This window comes from Lissotriton vulgaris, unplaced genomic scaffold (assembly GCF_964263255.1).
Source record: "Lissotriton vulgaris unplaced genomic scaffold, aLisVul1.2 SCAFFOLD_1162, whole genome shotgun sequence".
NCBI classification, from domain to species: Eukaryota; Metazoa; Chordata; class Amphibia; order Caudata; family Salamandridae; genus Lissotriton; species Lissotriton vulgaris.
In genome coordinates this window covers 93,690-109,081 of record NW_028253023.1, presented here as the reverse complement: position 1 = coordinate 109,081, position 15,392 = coordinate 93,690, and the positions used below count along the sequence as shown (strand labels likewise).

General features: G+C 49.9%; 1 protein-coding gene across 3 annotated transcripts in view; it reads right to left on the bottom strand.

Annotated features, from left to right (window-relative positions):
• KAT14 (lysine acetyltransferase 14) overlaps positions 1–15,392 on the bottom strand; it is a 614,848-nt gene that overhangs the window by 575,214 nt on the left and 24,242 nt on the right. The gene's annotated exons all lie outside the window — the stretch shown is intronic.

The window sequence follows — 15,392 nt, the reverse complement described above, 5'->3', positions numbered from 1 at the left end:
ACCCAAAGTGTCTCCATGGCTGCAGCAGGCAGGGGTGAAGGGACTCCAGGCAAAGTACACGCATGAGTGTTTTGGAATAACTGGTAGGGGCGTAGCTTGGTAAGTAAGATTAGGGTGATGGGGGTGGGTTTCGGATTCTCAAAGCAGAGGGAGAGTGTGCTTTTGTGTTTTTGTAACAATTCCTTGTAAAAGCCGACATTCACCTAAGCATACCAGACTGAAAGCCCCCCTCCCGCTGTCCGTGTGCCCGTTTCCGCCCCCCCTCATGCTGTCCGTGTGCCCGTTATCCCGCTCCCCTCCCGCTGTCCGTGTGCCCGTTCCCGCCCCCCCTCCCGCTGTCCGTGTGCCCGTTCCCGCCCCCCTCCTGCTGTCCGTGTGCCCGTTCCCGCCCCCTGTCCGTGTGCCCGTTCCCGCCCCCCTCCCGCTGTCCGTGTGCCCGTTCCCGCCCACCCTCCCGCTGTCCGTGTGCCCGTTCGACTCCGTGGCCCGTCTCTCGCTAGACTTTCACCCAAAGTGTCTCCATGGCTGCAGCAGGCAGGGGTGAAGAGACTCCAGGCAAAGTACACGCATGAGTGTTTTGGAATAACTGGCAGGGGCGTAGCTTGGTAAGTAAGATTAGGGTGATGGGGGTGGGTTTCAGATTTTCAAAGCAGAGGAAGAGTGTGCTTTTGTGTTTTTGTAACAATTCCTTGTAAAAGCAGACATTCACCTAAGCATACCAGACTGAAAATCTCTGTTCCCAACCATTTTCAAGAAAATGTATTTATTATGGGTGTAACTCTCCCAACTCCCCGAAGCTATGCCCCTGCTAACTGGCGACGTTAACATAAGAGATAAAGTTTTGAAGAAGAATATGTTAATACACAAGTGAACGTAAATGACCAGCATCAAGGCTTGTTTCGTTAGGATGTAACTCTGTTCGCTGTGCCACTTTTGCAGGTGTAGGAGTGACCAGCACCTTTGTGAGGAGATAATGGGGCAGTGTTGGACTTGGCCTTTTTCCCCCAAATTTTTCGCTTTTTGCCCCCTAAATTGAATGTCTCCCCCATGGTATTAAACATATAAGGACCATGTGTGGTAAGAGTTACCATGATGTAAAATTACATGTTGTTAAATGGTGTACAGAAAATATCCCCCATTTTGAAAATGTACCTGACTAAAATGTACTGTGATTTTAAAATGGATGCCATGGCCCTGGGTAGTGCCACCTGACTGCGTTAGGTTGGCGGTCTAGTTAATATTACCCAGCTACCCCTAGCTTTTGGAGGGAAAGCCTGGCACCCAGGGTGCTCACCCCCTCCCCTAGAACCAGTTTAGGCTAGATGTGCCAACATTCTAGAAGGTCCTGGCACTGCCTGGGAGGAGGGTATAAATAGGGAGACGTGTCACCAGAGAGTCAGTCAGCGCTGGGACAAGGAAGGGAGGGGGACCTGCTGTGAGGTGCTACCGCCACATGGACCTGTGAGCTGGGCCCTGTACCCCTAAACTCCCCCCTCTGCTGTCCCCTGGGCCCCTGGCAAAGGAGGGCCCCTACCCAGGTCACTGACGCCGTTTTGGACCAGGTACCACGCCAGCGCTGCATGGGAGAAGCGCCCAGGAGGTGAGGAGTGGGACTGTCTACCCCCTCTTGTAAAGCTGTGGCCCTGTGGAAGTGCTGGGTCGTGAGGAGCTACCCGGGGAGGATTGTGCCCCCGAGGGACTGTGGACGGCTGACTGGCATAAACTGCGATATTGCCCCCTAAGCGCTGTGGGTCCAAAGACTGTTGCTGCCTGTGGAGCTGCCGGGGAGGATTGTACCCTGAGGGACTGTGGCATGCTAAAGTACTGTGCCGGTGATTGGTGTGGCCCCCGAGGTGCTGGTGGCCCTGAGAACTGAGTGGGCTGAAGGAGGAGCTGTGCTCCGTGAATAGCGCCCTTATTCTGAGTGGAATAGCGCCCGGGAGCTTACCCCGCGTTTTGGCGCGCTTTTGGCCCCGTGATCGGAGCGAATGTCTACTCGGCATTATAAATAATTAATTAAAAAGGGAGCCTAACCCTTGTGCCGCCGATATCACCGCCGCGGCCCGGCGCTGTCGTGGGGACACCCCCCCATTGCTGTGGTGATCGTTGCGGCGGCCCCCGGTGCCAGGAGAGGGCCGCCGATGTGAGGAGTGGGCCGCGCTAGGCCCTGAGGCCGGCCTGACCCGCATCACGTGGCTGGGGCGCCGGTGACGTCTTCCGCCACGCCCCCAGCCACGCCGCGCACGGATTGGCCCTTGCGGCCGCACCCCTGAAGGGCCGCACACGGATTGGTTGCCCCGCCGGGCAGCAGGAAGAGGCCCGAAAAGCACCGGGTTCCCGTGAGGAAGAGGGAACCCGGGTGAAGCCACCGAGGTCGCTGCCGGCCGGGAGACCAGAGGAAGAGGCCTGAGACCGGAGCGGGAGCCTACCCCGCCGGTCCGGTGGGCCAGGAAGCCTGGAGTGAGCCGGAGGAAGACCGGAGCGGGAGCCTACCCCGCCGGTCTGCAGCCGAGGGTTGAAGTGGCGGAGGAGGCGGGGCCGGGGCACTCTGTCGGTGCCAGGCCCGCCGCCACAAGGGAAGCGCCGCCGCCAGACCGGGGCTTGTACTGGGACCGGGGAGGGCTCGGAGGAACCAGAGAGCCCCTCCCTTCCAGCACCATCGCCGGAGGGCCCCAAAAGAAGCCTGGGCTCTCTCCACACCGGAAACCCACGCAAGGGCTCTGGTGTGAGCCGAAGATGTCAGGTAAAGCCCGGTGGGGAGGGCGGTGAACGGCACAGTAGCGGGAACTCCTAGGAGCGAGGTGGAGTCCTAGAACTGCCCCTCCCCTCTGGGGAACACTGCGAAAGGGCCCCGTTGGCCCTACTTAGCCAAAGGAAACGCCGGAACTGGGCAAGAACAGGGACAAAGCCCTTTTAGCGACGGCCGGGCCATAAAAGTTAACCCCTGGTTGGTTCCTGACAGGCAGAGATCAGGTTTATGCCTGATGAAATGTTTGATTCCGGGAGAAATATTGGGAACTAAAGAAGTGTTTTGCTCTCTGTCTATTCCTGCCTGATAAAAGTTACATTACTGCCTAATGAACTGTGGCCTCCTCTTTAATGAAATGTTCCTGCCCAGTGGCATACTCATCCTGGCCTTAATGAAATGTTTTACTCCTATCTACTGAGGGGGTTACTTCTAATTAATGAAACGTTTATTCTAGCCTGACCAGCAATGTAATGGTTTAACCCCAGTTAATGACCAGCTGATTCCTGCAGTTAGGAAATATTGATGGCTAAGTAATGCAGCGTTTGTTCTCCTAATGAGATGTCACCTGAATGCTAAGGGATTAGGACGGCACGAGGTTACATGATTTTTCACTAAAGTGTTTAGGCCTACCTAAAGGCAGCTGTTTACTCACGCCCTACAGTTACCTGAGGTTATTGTTTTTATGCTAATGGTGTCCTGCCCGGTGCTGGCCTGACGTGTATTCCAGGCCCCTGTTCATGCCCCTGGTTAATGAGCCAGCCATGTTGATTCATGATAGGTGCTCCTGTCTAATATTAAATGTGCTGTGATGCTCTGTCTTTCCCTTACAGGGGTGGGGTTTGGCGTAATAACGCATAAAGTGTATTAATGCATAATATTAGAGTTTGCAATTACAGCAACCCCCTAAGGATGAGATCCTGAGTTGGCCCTACCAGATTGGCCCCAGGTCTAGTGTTTTATTAACCATCCTTTTTCCCTACAGCTATGGACTATGGACTCAACCCTTTTGTCCCATGTAGATAATTCCCCTGATGTACTTGGCTCCGGTGCCAGTTGGCGCCTTGTTGTGACTACCACTATTTTGTTCCTTTTTACCTTGCAGGTTGGAGACATAACTAAACTTAATCTTTTTCCAACCAAAGGTGGTGTCGTGACTCTTTTGTGGTGTGCCTGGTGTGTCGTCTGTGGATACTGCGTGAATGCTTCACATGTCCTCGAAGTTTGGCCTGCCCGCTTGATGCCATGCTACCCCGTTGGAGATTTGGGTAACCCCCATTTCCTACAGGCAGCATTTACAAAACATATCTTAAGCGTGAACAACATCAAGGCCACGGGTGGAAACACACTCACTCACTCTCACACACAAACTCTCACACACACTCACTTGTTTTTGCAGCGAGATTGCTGACGTTTATTTATTTGCAATGTCAAGATTAGGGAGAGCTTCCCCAGGGCCTGGGCGCATGACGACTTCTCCACGAATTGTTCTGTGTAAGAGACACAAGGGGGCGCTGTGCTTGCTTCCCTGCCCCATGTCTGTGCTTGCTTTCCTGCCCCCTGGCTGTGCTTGCTTCCCTGCCCCCTGGCTGTGCTTGCTTCCCTGCCCCCTGGCTGCGCTTGCTTCCCTGCCCCCTGGCTGCGCTTGCTTCCCTGCCCCCTGGCTGCGCTTGCTTCCCTGCTCCCTGGCTGCGCTTGCTTCCCTGCCCCCTGGCTGCGCTTGCTTCCCTGCCCCCTGGCTGCGCTTGCTTCCCTGCCCCCTGGCTGCGCTTGCTTCCCTGCCCCCTCGCTGCGCTTGCTTCCCTGCCCTTTAGCTGCGCTTGCTTCCCTGCCCCCTCGCTGTGCTTGCTTCCCTGCCCCCTTGCTGTGCTTGCTTCCCTGCCCCCTCGCTGTAATTGCTTCCCTGCCCCCTCGCTGTGCTTGCTTCCCTGCCCCCTCGCTGTGCTTGCTCTCCTGGGTGTGTGTGTGTGTGTGGGGGGGGCTCTGGGTGTGTGGGTGTGAGTGGCTCTGGGTGTGTGGGTGTGTGTTGCTCTGGGTGTGTGGGTGTGTGTGGCTCTGAGTGTGTGTGTGTGTGTGTGGCTCTGAGTGTGTGTGTGTGTGTGGCTCTGGGTGTGTGTGTGTGGCTCTGGGTGTGTGTGTGTGTGTGTGGCTCTGGGTGTGTGTGTGTGTGTGCGGCTCTGGGTGTGTGTGGCTCTGGGTGTGTGTGGCTCTGGGTGTGTGTGGCTCTGGGTGTGTGTGGCTCTGGGTGTGTGTGTGGCTCTGGATGTGTGGGTGTGTGTGTGGATCTGGGTGTGTGTGTGTGGCTCTGGGTGTGTGGGTGTGTGTGTGTGGCTCTGGGTGTGTGTGTGTGTGTGTGTGGCTCTGGGTGTGTGTGGCTCTGGGTGTGTGTGTGTGGCCCTGGGTGTGTGTGTGTGTGTGTGTGTGTGTGTGTGCGTGTGTGTGTGGCTCTGGGTGTGTGTGGCTGGCTCTGGGGGTGTGTGTGTGGTAGTAATTGCTGTCTGCTGAGCTCGCCCAGTAGGGTACAATAGGTCTTACATTTGCGAGAGATTAAGCTGTTGGCAATGTAAATTACAATGCCATTTATTTATCTGTTTTCAAAACCAACACATAAATAAAATTTTTGTCATTTACAATGCCAATAGCTCTAACTTTTGCAAAGGCGAAACCGTTGCATTGTAAATGCTTGTTGAAGTAGTGGTAATACATCTTGTAGTGTAACCATGTGAAAATGTTCTAACAGTATGTAGCGATTTAGTGGGCGTAGGTCCAGATTGGGTCTTAGGGTTCAGTCTTTCTTTGGTATTAGAAAATAAACGAAGAACACTGCTTTGTTTTGTTATATGAGTGGGATTCTCTCTATGGCGTTCTTTAATAGGAATGCCTTTTCTTCTTCTTTGAGCAGGTATAGATGTTGTTGTTCTAATAACTGTTTTTGATGGAATATCTGGTGGTTGTTTAAGTAGTTTTAGGCAATATCCTTGTTTGACAATTTCTAAGACCCATTGGTTTGAGGTAATGTTTTGCCACAACAGATGGAATTCTTGTAGCTTGCCCCAACAGATGTTTAGTGGTCAGAGAAAATATGAGGAGGACATTTTGTTTGGGGGGTGGAGGTGCCTTTATTATTTTTGTATCCTCCAAGATAGTAACCATGCCCTTGCCCTTGCCCTTGCTGATGATATGCTGCTGTTGAGGGTAATAGGAAGTATTTACGGTCATAAAGGTTTTTGCAGCTCCTCTCTACCTTGGTACTTCCAAAAGGACTGTTTTTGTGTTGTGATCTGTAAGGCACCCATTGACTTAGCAGTGTCAGTGTCTTTTTTAATTTTATCAAGTTGAGCGTTTACTGCAGATCCAAAAAGATGTTCTCTATCAAAAGAGACATTTGAAATATATTGTTGAACTTTGGGTTTGAACCCATAATTGCGTAGCCACAAAAGTCTTCTGAGCATAAACGGTGTGTTTATGCCCATAGTCACAGTGCCAGCTCCATCTAAGGCACATTTGATGGCAGCATTTGAAATGATTTTTCCTTCATTAACTAGGTCTTCTCCCTTTTTCTTATATTACTCGGAAAGATGTTGCATAAGGTCCCGTACATCATCACAGGTTGCTCTGCTGTATAGTGAGAGCAGACGCACAGAATTTGCAATCGTCCAATGATTTTCATGGCCTGTAGCAACTGTTTCAGCAGCTGTGTCAATCATTTTATTTTCTTTATCTGGAGGAGGTGCTTCTCCATTGCCTTGTGCAACTGCTATCTTCCTAGCAGTGGTGAATACAAGTGAATCTGCTGGTCAATGACCTCAAATGTATATTGGGTCGTTTGGTGAGAGTTTATATTTCAATGCTTGATGTTCGGGACCCTTGATTTTACTAAAACATTTAGAATTGATTTAATCAGTTCTTTCTGTGAGTGATAGTGTTTCAATCAGACAGTCACTTTCATCCTAGTTGAATGCACAGGGAGCTCATGATATTTGTAAGACGCTGTTATAGGAAGAAGTGTCATCCGGGGAAGAATGCTTTGTGGGCATGTGTGGCACCACATCAGATTCTGGTGAAAAACTACATCATAGTCATCCTGTGGGTCAGGTGTATCATTAGTATTCTATGTGCCCTGGTAATCCGTATCCTGTAATTCTCCCTCCTTTTTTTAGGTCTCGTGGCGTTAACCGCACGAAAGCGCGGTCTCGCCAGAGACCTATTGTCACTGGCTTCGCTTTCCAGGAGACAAGACCTGGCCGCACGCATCTGCCAGAATGGGATCGGAGCGAGTGGCGCGCACAACCACGCGCTCCGATTCCGGCAGGCTAGTCACACACACACCCACACAGACGCGCGCGCACACACAAACGCAGAGACATACACGCACGCACACACACACACACACTAGCGCACATACACGCACGCATACACACGAGCGCACGCATACAGAGACACACACCACCACCACCCCCCGCCGCGCACACACACACACGAGCGCACACAGACACCCCCCCCTCCCCCGCTACAACTAAGCCCCACTCACCTCATCGGCGCAACTCCGGACTTCAGCCGCCACCGCAGGGCTCTCCATCGGGCATGGGAGCCCCGCGTCAACACTGCTCCTCTCCTGAATGCTTCTCTCCTGGCCAGCCACTCCGTGGGCCCGAGCTTCCCGCAGGAAACGGAAGTCCCGCCCCACGGTAGTTTTCGTCAAGCGCACCACAGCACCAGCGGTAAGCGGGGGCTTCAGTTTTTTTTTGTGAGTATTTTCTTTGCTCTTGTCTTTCTCATTTAATATCTATATTTTCAGGCACAGGACATTAAATATGAGTTGGGAAAAGGGCAGGAGCGGTGGCGGTGCAGCATTATGCTGCCTTAAAGAAAGTAATACGGATGTCCATGTCAAGTAAAATATTTTTATATGTATTTTTTTTATTCAGCCATGCATTTTCTGTCATTTTGCTGAACGCGTCACCACTGTTTTCGATAAAACTGTTATCAGTTCTTTGAATTTATTGCAACCTGCTGAGAAAGTCGGGTCAGTGAGAAGATGCCCGCATCCCGTCAGCGAACTCAAATGAGGAGACGCGTGAGAGCCAAGTGGTAGTCTTTCGGCTCGTTTTCAGGGTTGAAAGATAAAGTTCTGCAACCTGTCCACCTGCTCCCCACTTATTTATTGTTGAATCTTTTCATACGCGGATCATTCAGGCTGAAACCATTAATTGGAATCTGCTCTCTCCGGAATTTTTGAAACCATGTGAAGAGACTCGCTGCTCATTCCCTCACTTTTGCTATCTTGTAGAGATGCTTGGTTCGCTTAAAAGCGGAATATCTCACTGTCTCCCCGGGGGGTGAGGGCAGGAGGTCCCGGCGGATTAGCAGCACTCCCCATCCCCGCTGCACAGCACTCAAGCTCCTCTGCTACCCCGCCCCCCCTCAACTCCAGCCCATTCACTGCAGCAGGAAGTGAATGGATCGAAGATAGCCCCTCACCTCCCATCAGTGGCAGCACTCCCTCTCTGCTCGTCCTCCGCCGCCCCCACCTCTCTCCCCATCACCTGCAACCGGTGCCAGGCTGTCCCCATGCCTGGCGATCCCCTCAGACCCCCTTTGGCATCGCAAAGTTCCTGCAGGGAGAGAAGATGAGCTACCAGGAGGAGGACTTCGCCAGTATCCTGATGCTGAACGAGGAGCGAATCAAGGACCTGGAGAGCCAGCTGGCCCACAAGGACGAGGAAATCTAGGAGCTCAAGGAGAAGTTGCACTAGTACCAGTCTGTGCTGCCCATGCCCACCAACAGCAAGCACATAGGGCCCAGGACCACCCGGGCGCAGGGTATCTCGGCTGAGCCGCAAAGCTACAGGTCCCTACCACAACCTCACCAGGCAGGCGTTCCGGAAGTTCGCCAAGTCTGACAGGTAGGACAAGTTGGGCTCGCGGCATGCGTGGAGCCGCTGCGCTGGCACTGTGGGCTGCATGCGTCATGCAGCGTGCGTGACCTCTGGGGCTAGTGTCAGGTCAGAGCAGGCGCAAGAGTCGCCTTCTGTTCATCGACCATGTGCTTCCCATCCCCAGGCCTGAGGTGCCAGGGTCTTGGCAGATTGTGTACAGACCAGGCACCAATTCCCATACCCAGGCCTGAATCTCTGTCCTTAACGTAACCCAGGTCTATCCGTGAAAAACAAGGAAAGTAAACTTTTTGGGAGATCACAAAGTAGATCATTTCTGATTGGGGTGAGCGTAAGGAAGGTGGAGTGATGGCTATCCCAATTTCTCCTGGCTTTTAGCAAGTGACTGTGACTAGTGTGGGCATGATTCTGTGGTGTTGCTCACACGCGTATTACTTGTGCACTAACAAGCAAGACTAGCACTCTATATTACTGGCAACTTTGCTTCGCATAAGCAACAGCTAACCATTCACAAACAATGTTTATACACTAATTGCAAATAAAAAATTTTTTTTGCCATTTACAATGCCAGTAACTCAAACTTTAATGCTGCGAGACCTATTGCATTGTAAATGTTTGTTCCTTGTGGAGATGGTGAACGAGTATGAGGAGAAGCAGGTGCACAAACAGTTATAGGGCTTGTACCCATAGTTTTTTGTATTACAATCTTTTGTGGGGGCTCAGAAAGTTGTCTCTCTTCTGTCTTTCTTTTGGTAGCCTTCTTTCTCTTTTGTTGAAAGAACGGTTGTAGTCCCTCAAATACTACCCCTTGATCTTCAGTAGGGTTAGTAGTTTGTGTCTTCTGTTTCTTGTGCGCTGATGCTGTGTCTTTAAAAACAGTGTGTGTCTGTGAAATAGTGGTCTCATTGATTTCCTTTTGTCTATAAGAGTGTCTGTGTTATTTTTCAGAATTCGGTTCTCAAGTTTGACTTTGTTTTGGTCGATTCTGAATGTTTTTCCGGCTCTGATGTGTGTTTCTTAGAGCTCTTTGATCCCAATGTTTTTGTCGGTTCCAACTGATGCCTTGGTGTCAAAGGCTTGCTCGGGATCAATGTAGTCTTCGTTTCCATTGTTTCAGAACCACCACTTGTTGATGCCTGGCCACCCGATCAGGATCGAGAATATTCTTGTCCTTTCTTGGCTCCAAGGATTGGTCACGGTGCCAGCCTGAACCCGTAGGTTGTGGTGCACTATGTAAGAAGTATTGGTGGTGGTGAATGTATTATCTTTTTTGCATGGAGGTAGTATTACTCACAATACGAGGTGTCATCTTGGTCCTTGGTCCCAAATCTGATCGGTGCCAGGGATGTGGGCTGTATCGGAGCTAGTTCTTCTCCTGAAGATACTTCAGATGCGTAGTCTGGGCTGACTATTATCACCCTGCCTCCTGTTGGAGCGCTGGCCTCACTGTCCGCGTCGTGGCTGAACACTCACTCACCTGCATGCTCCATATTATATACAAGTCGTCGATCTTGTCATGTCTGAAGAGTCTTTTTCTTTTTAAACAATGAGCAGGCGGCACACTGTTATGCTTTGTGCTCCGGAGAAAGGCACAAGTTACAGACGTCGTTTGTGTCAGAGTGGCGTAGTTGGCTCTGCACCGAGGGCACCGTCTGAAAAGGAGAAGTGTGGCTCAATGATTAGAGCGGCAGACCCTGATGCAGAGGTTTAGCCCGGGACCAGGGTTCAATTCCCCGCCTCAGCGGGTCTTGGGCTCAAAAATTCCACAGACCTGATAATTCTCGCCTCGGTGCCTATTCCAATCATGGAGTCCCACTCTGCAACTCTGGGCAATAGCTTGCTTAATCTCCACAACGGCCCCCACAACGCTAAGGATGCCTGGCCTCCACCTTGGGGGTGCCCAGGAGTGGACGCCTCACAGGGAAAGCCAGGATGGGTTCCACAGCGGTATTCGTACAAGCGCCTTGAGACCCTTGCGGGTGAGTAGTGCGCTATACAAGTATCAATTTTTAAAAGTACTTTCCTTGTCTTCTTCACCCAGAGACAACCATTTTCAACGTGGACTACATTTGGAATCCAGGAAGCCCTTCCCATGTGTAGAACCGATTTCAGTAAGTTTTTCCCCCGTAGGTCGTGTTGTGTCAAATCCTGAATAGCTTCAACGTAAGCCATCCGAGCCAGACGATGAAAAAAAAACGTGCTCAGGAACAATGCGCTCGACATGCACAATAACTCTAAGGAGAGGAGACATAAGACATGACAAACAACACCGATCTCAAAGCTATCTCGATAAAAACAGCTTGCAAAGTCTGGGCCCAAAACCAGATGGCAGAAGTATGCATACCATGGGTATCTACAGCCAACACATGCTATGAATCAATTGTTGTTTTATTCGGAAGTCACACAGGCAAGGGAGCTTATTTATTCATTGAGGGAGGCCATGACTTTGCTATGTCATTAGTGCAGAAGGATTACCTGGTCTGTAATTTGATCACTTACTATTCAGGAATAATGAGGAGAGTAAAATTCTGGGAAAGATTGGTGACTCGATGGACAAGAGTAATTGGACTTTAATTACCGAGGACCAGACTAGTCTACATCCCTACATGAAACACGTTATACAATGTTAGGCAACACTCTGGCTCATGGAAAAAAAAAAGGTGGCTGAACTAATCCCCTATTTGTATGCCAGTCTGGATGTGCATAAGGTGCTAAACTCAATTGACTGACTGTGTATGACGGAAATGCTGAAACAATTCTGATTTGGGGAGTAATTCATATCCAGGGGAGCCTTGTTATTTACAGAGGTCAATGCGGGTTTAGGACATCTGCATGTTGGATATTTCAAAGTGACAAGAGACGGGTTTGCCCTGTTTTAGTTGATATTTGTGTAAACTCTTGAACCTCTACTGCAGTGACGGCACCACAGAAGGCATGCCCTTGAGTCCATTTTCAACCCACTATTTCGAGGCTCCACATGAGAAAAAGCAAGTGAGAGGTGCCAAGTCATGCCTAGGTTTGATTGAGATCAGGTTACAGTGAGCTCCTCCAAATCAGTTCTCTCCTCCTGATGCAGATGAATCAGAGCTTCATAAAGTCCCTCCAGATGTGCAAGCCATCTCCTTTAATGTACAACCATTTGCTTTTATATGTCTCACAAATTGCGAGTCGCAATGTGCGAGTCGCAAAAGCAAATGTACAACAGTGTCAGAGACACTATTAGCGATTCCCAATGGGGTCGCAAAAAGCGAGGCTCATGAATATTAATGAGCCACTCGCAATTTGTGACTCAAATGGGAATGGCTGGCCCGCCCAAGGATGGTGGCCTGCTGGGTTCAGCGGACCTCCAGGTCTGGGACTACTTTTAAAGAAAGCAGGTTTTTTTTAAATGCATCCCGTTTTCCTTACAGGAAAACGGGCTGCATTTTTAATGAAACATTTTCGTTTCATTTTGTAAGGGCAGACAGTGGTCCCCGAGACCACTGCCTGCCCTTACAACATATTTTCCCATGCATTCCTCCTCCTGTTTAGGAATGCTTTACCACCTACTTGAAGTAGGTGGTAAATTGAGACTGTTTTGCGACCGCAATTGTGGTTGCAAAAGTCATACATAGTGCTCAGACTCGCTATTATTGTGGGACGCCCTTAAAACGCCCTTCCTATCAGCTATTCGCAAATTTTAATTAGCGAGTCGCAAATAAATTGAGACTCGCTAATTGGGGTTTGTACATGGCCCTTACGTATTTTTGCATGCGCAAACGGGTCGGAAACCCGTTTGCACATGCAAAAATAATTCGTACATCTGGCCCTTGGTGATTGAAATTGAACACCAATGGGAGAAACCATTACCATAACTCACGTGATCAACAAACAAGGGGAGACTGTGTCCCTTCCACTCTGCCTCCTGATGTACTTGATGTGGCAAATTGCATGGGCCAAATGAACATGGTGCCTTTTAGAGTATACCCAAGTATATACTGGCAGCTACCTTTATGTAGTTGGATATACAATTATTGTGCCTTATCTGGAATGGACGGGCTGCCCTGGTGACCTATATGCTCAAACTGTCTTGGGAGCGGAGGACATTTCAATGTTGGATTTTGGAGCTTATTACAGTGCATCCCTGTCTGTCTGTATTGTGCCCTGGATGTCTACTGAGGGTCATGAAATGGCCACAAGACTGGTGAAGTGGTTGATAGCACCTATATTGTTTCTGGCCATATTTATTTATAAAGTTTTACCATAACTTTGCTTACATTCGAACAGGTTCTTGACCACTTCATGTTTGCACACTGTGGTAGATATGGCTTAGAGTGGCTAAACTAAGTATTATTTAGGTTTCACCGACTAGACAAGGCATGCTATATCTGTTGCAAAAATGTATTATTAGGTTCCAGTGGGCTTAGTTTCCCTATTGCTTTCCATTTGTTGGCTTCATGTAACTCATTTGCTTGCTTCTTATTTAGTAGCTTGTGCGGACTTTCCTTCCTCTTCGTCTATTTGATCCATCCCCCAGGTCATGGATGCATTACTTGTGTCTTTCCACAGCTTATTTTTCAGGAGCTACCTTTTCCTTTTTAGGTCTCGCCTTGCGACGCAAGGCATGTGCTGTCGCCTTGGCGAGACCTATAGTCGTCGGTTTGGTGGCAGAAGCGGGACAGGGATGTGTATGCTCATGCTCACTGCACCCGGACAGCCCATGTGCAAGCTCACGCATCTCTTAACTTTCTGAAAACAGAATGAAGCATTCAGTGTTGGAGTGAAGGGAAAACGTCACCCTGCAGAATGGTCCAGCCACTCGGAGGCAGGCGAGTGTAGAAAGCCGAACCTGAAAAGGTCCTCGCAGAACGGGGAGGACAGGCCGGATCTGGCGAGTTAAGGAATCTGCGGCTAGACTATGTCTCTACCAGAAACATCGTTACCGAAGGTAAATAACTTGTTCATCTCAGAGACGTCTAGCCGCAGATTCCTCAACTTATAATAGATATCAAAGCCATACCCATAGAGTAGGCGGGCCTGCGATTGAACCCCAATAAGTTGCTGAGGCAACGTAGCCACCAACAAGGTGACGACCCACAGTGGGGACCGCAAACCAACGGCGCCACACCGGACCATGGAGCTCAGAAAGAGTGAAAAACAGTGGAAGACAAAGACACCACTAGCCGTCAAAGGGCAGCACGAAAACTCCCGTATATACACCGGGTGAGAGGAAGAAAACATATGCTAGATATGTCGGTGTAAAAGGGAAAGTTTAATGACCTTGCAAGTGGAACTGAACCCAGGGTCAGATGGATCTGCAGGATCTGACGTGCTGACCGTAAATAAAACACCAGAGGGAAAACAACTGGTATGACAGAGTCAACATATACCGGTCCAGTATGTACAACAGTGGAAAAAAGAACTGTGGAATCCTGTACCAGCCAAATTCGTGGGACAGTATTGACAGGATGCTGATCCATGGTAAAAAAGTGCCAGTAGTACTAGAAACAGAAGACATGCCTTTGGAGGATCACTCCAGTATCAGGCATGTGAAAGGACTGACGGCAACTAGCAGAAGCACCCAAAACAGGAGTACAGTAAAAATTATAGCCAAGTGGAAGACTGGACGAAACAGGAGCATACCGTGTGGACGGTTGAACCACACTAAGTATAACAAGAACCCTTCCGTAAGGGCACATGAGCAGCCCCGAAGCAAGAGACGCAATAGCCAGCAGACAACTGGCAAAAAAGGGGCACCAGGCAAGCTAGACACCCACTTAAAAACTCGTAGACAAGCAGACCGGTTCAATGACCACAGACACCAAATGAAGAAACGCTGCACGATTTTGCTGTGTAACAGCACAGCAGATATAGAGGCAAAAGAAATAAGCTTAAAAATGAAGTGTCACACAATAAGACTAGGGTACGCGAAAAGTACCAACAGTCATGAGGAAGCAGAAGGGGACAGAATAATGTCTAGACCAGTAAGTGATAGTAGCCTCTCGCCTGGGAGGAGCAACGTTCCCCCGCAAGAGAAAGGAGGAGACGAAGCTAGACACGACAACCGGAAACATTCAGGACCAACCGAATGCTTCAGGGGTCTAAAACGCGAGTTTCCGAAAGAGAACACTCCCCTTGAGAGTGGTGACAGCAGAAACCCAAGCAGAAGTGTAGAAAACACCTGTGCAGAAAGCAGCAGGAAATGTGTAAAAAACTCCTATTGGGAAAGTGCCAAGAAAACAAGGGCACAAGGCAATGTACAATAAAGAGGTACAGGGTGAAGCCGCCACCTTTAAAGACAAACCCAGTAAGTGCTGAAGTACGAAAAACTGTCACTCGAACCAATATTGGAGAGGGGAAACCCAGCACCACAGCAGTGGAAGAAACAACACAAACACCGTATGAGAGCAAGTATGCCAGGGTGCTTTTCCAGGTTACGCCAACATATAGAAGCGTGACACACAGTGGTAGTACCCTGGCGTAAAACGAGGACAAGGCATCAGAGGTGAGCACAGTGGCTGAATTGAACAAAACAAGGGGCCAACGGTGAATGACTGGTAAACGAAGAGCAGCCATAAAGAGCAAAAGCATCAGAGCGACTTTAAACCCCCCCTCCCCTGTGAACACAGGCGAGGCAGGAGCCATGCGGTAAGGATCCCACACTGAGGCGTAGAGGGACTACCGACAACCAGAGTCAACTGCACAAAAAGTGCCATAGCGCGATATCAATGACAGGAGTGCCGAACAGCAGGAAAAAAGAGGCCCACAGC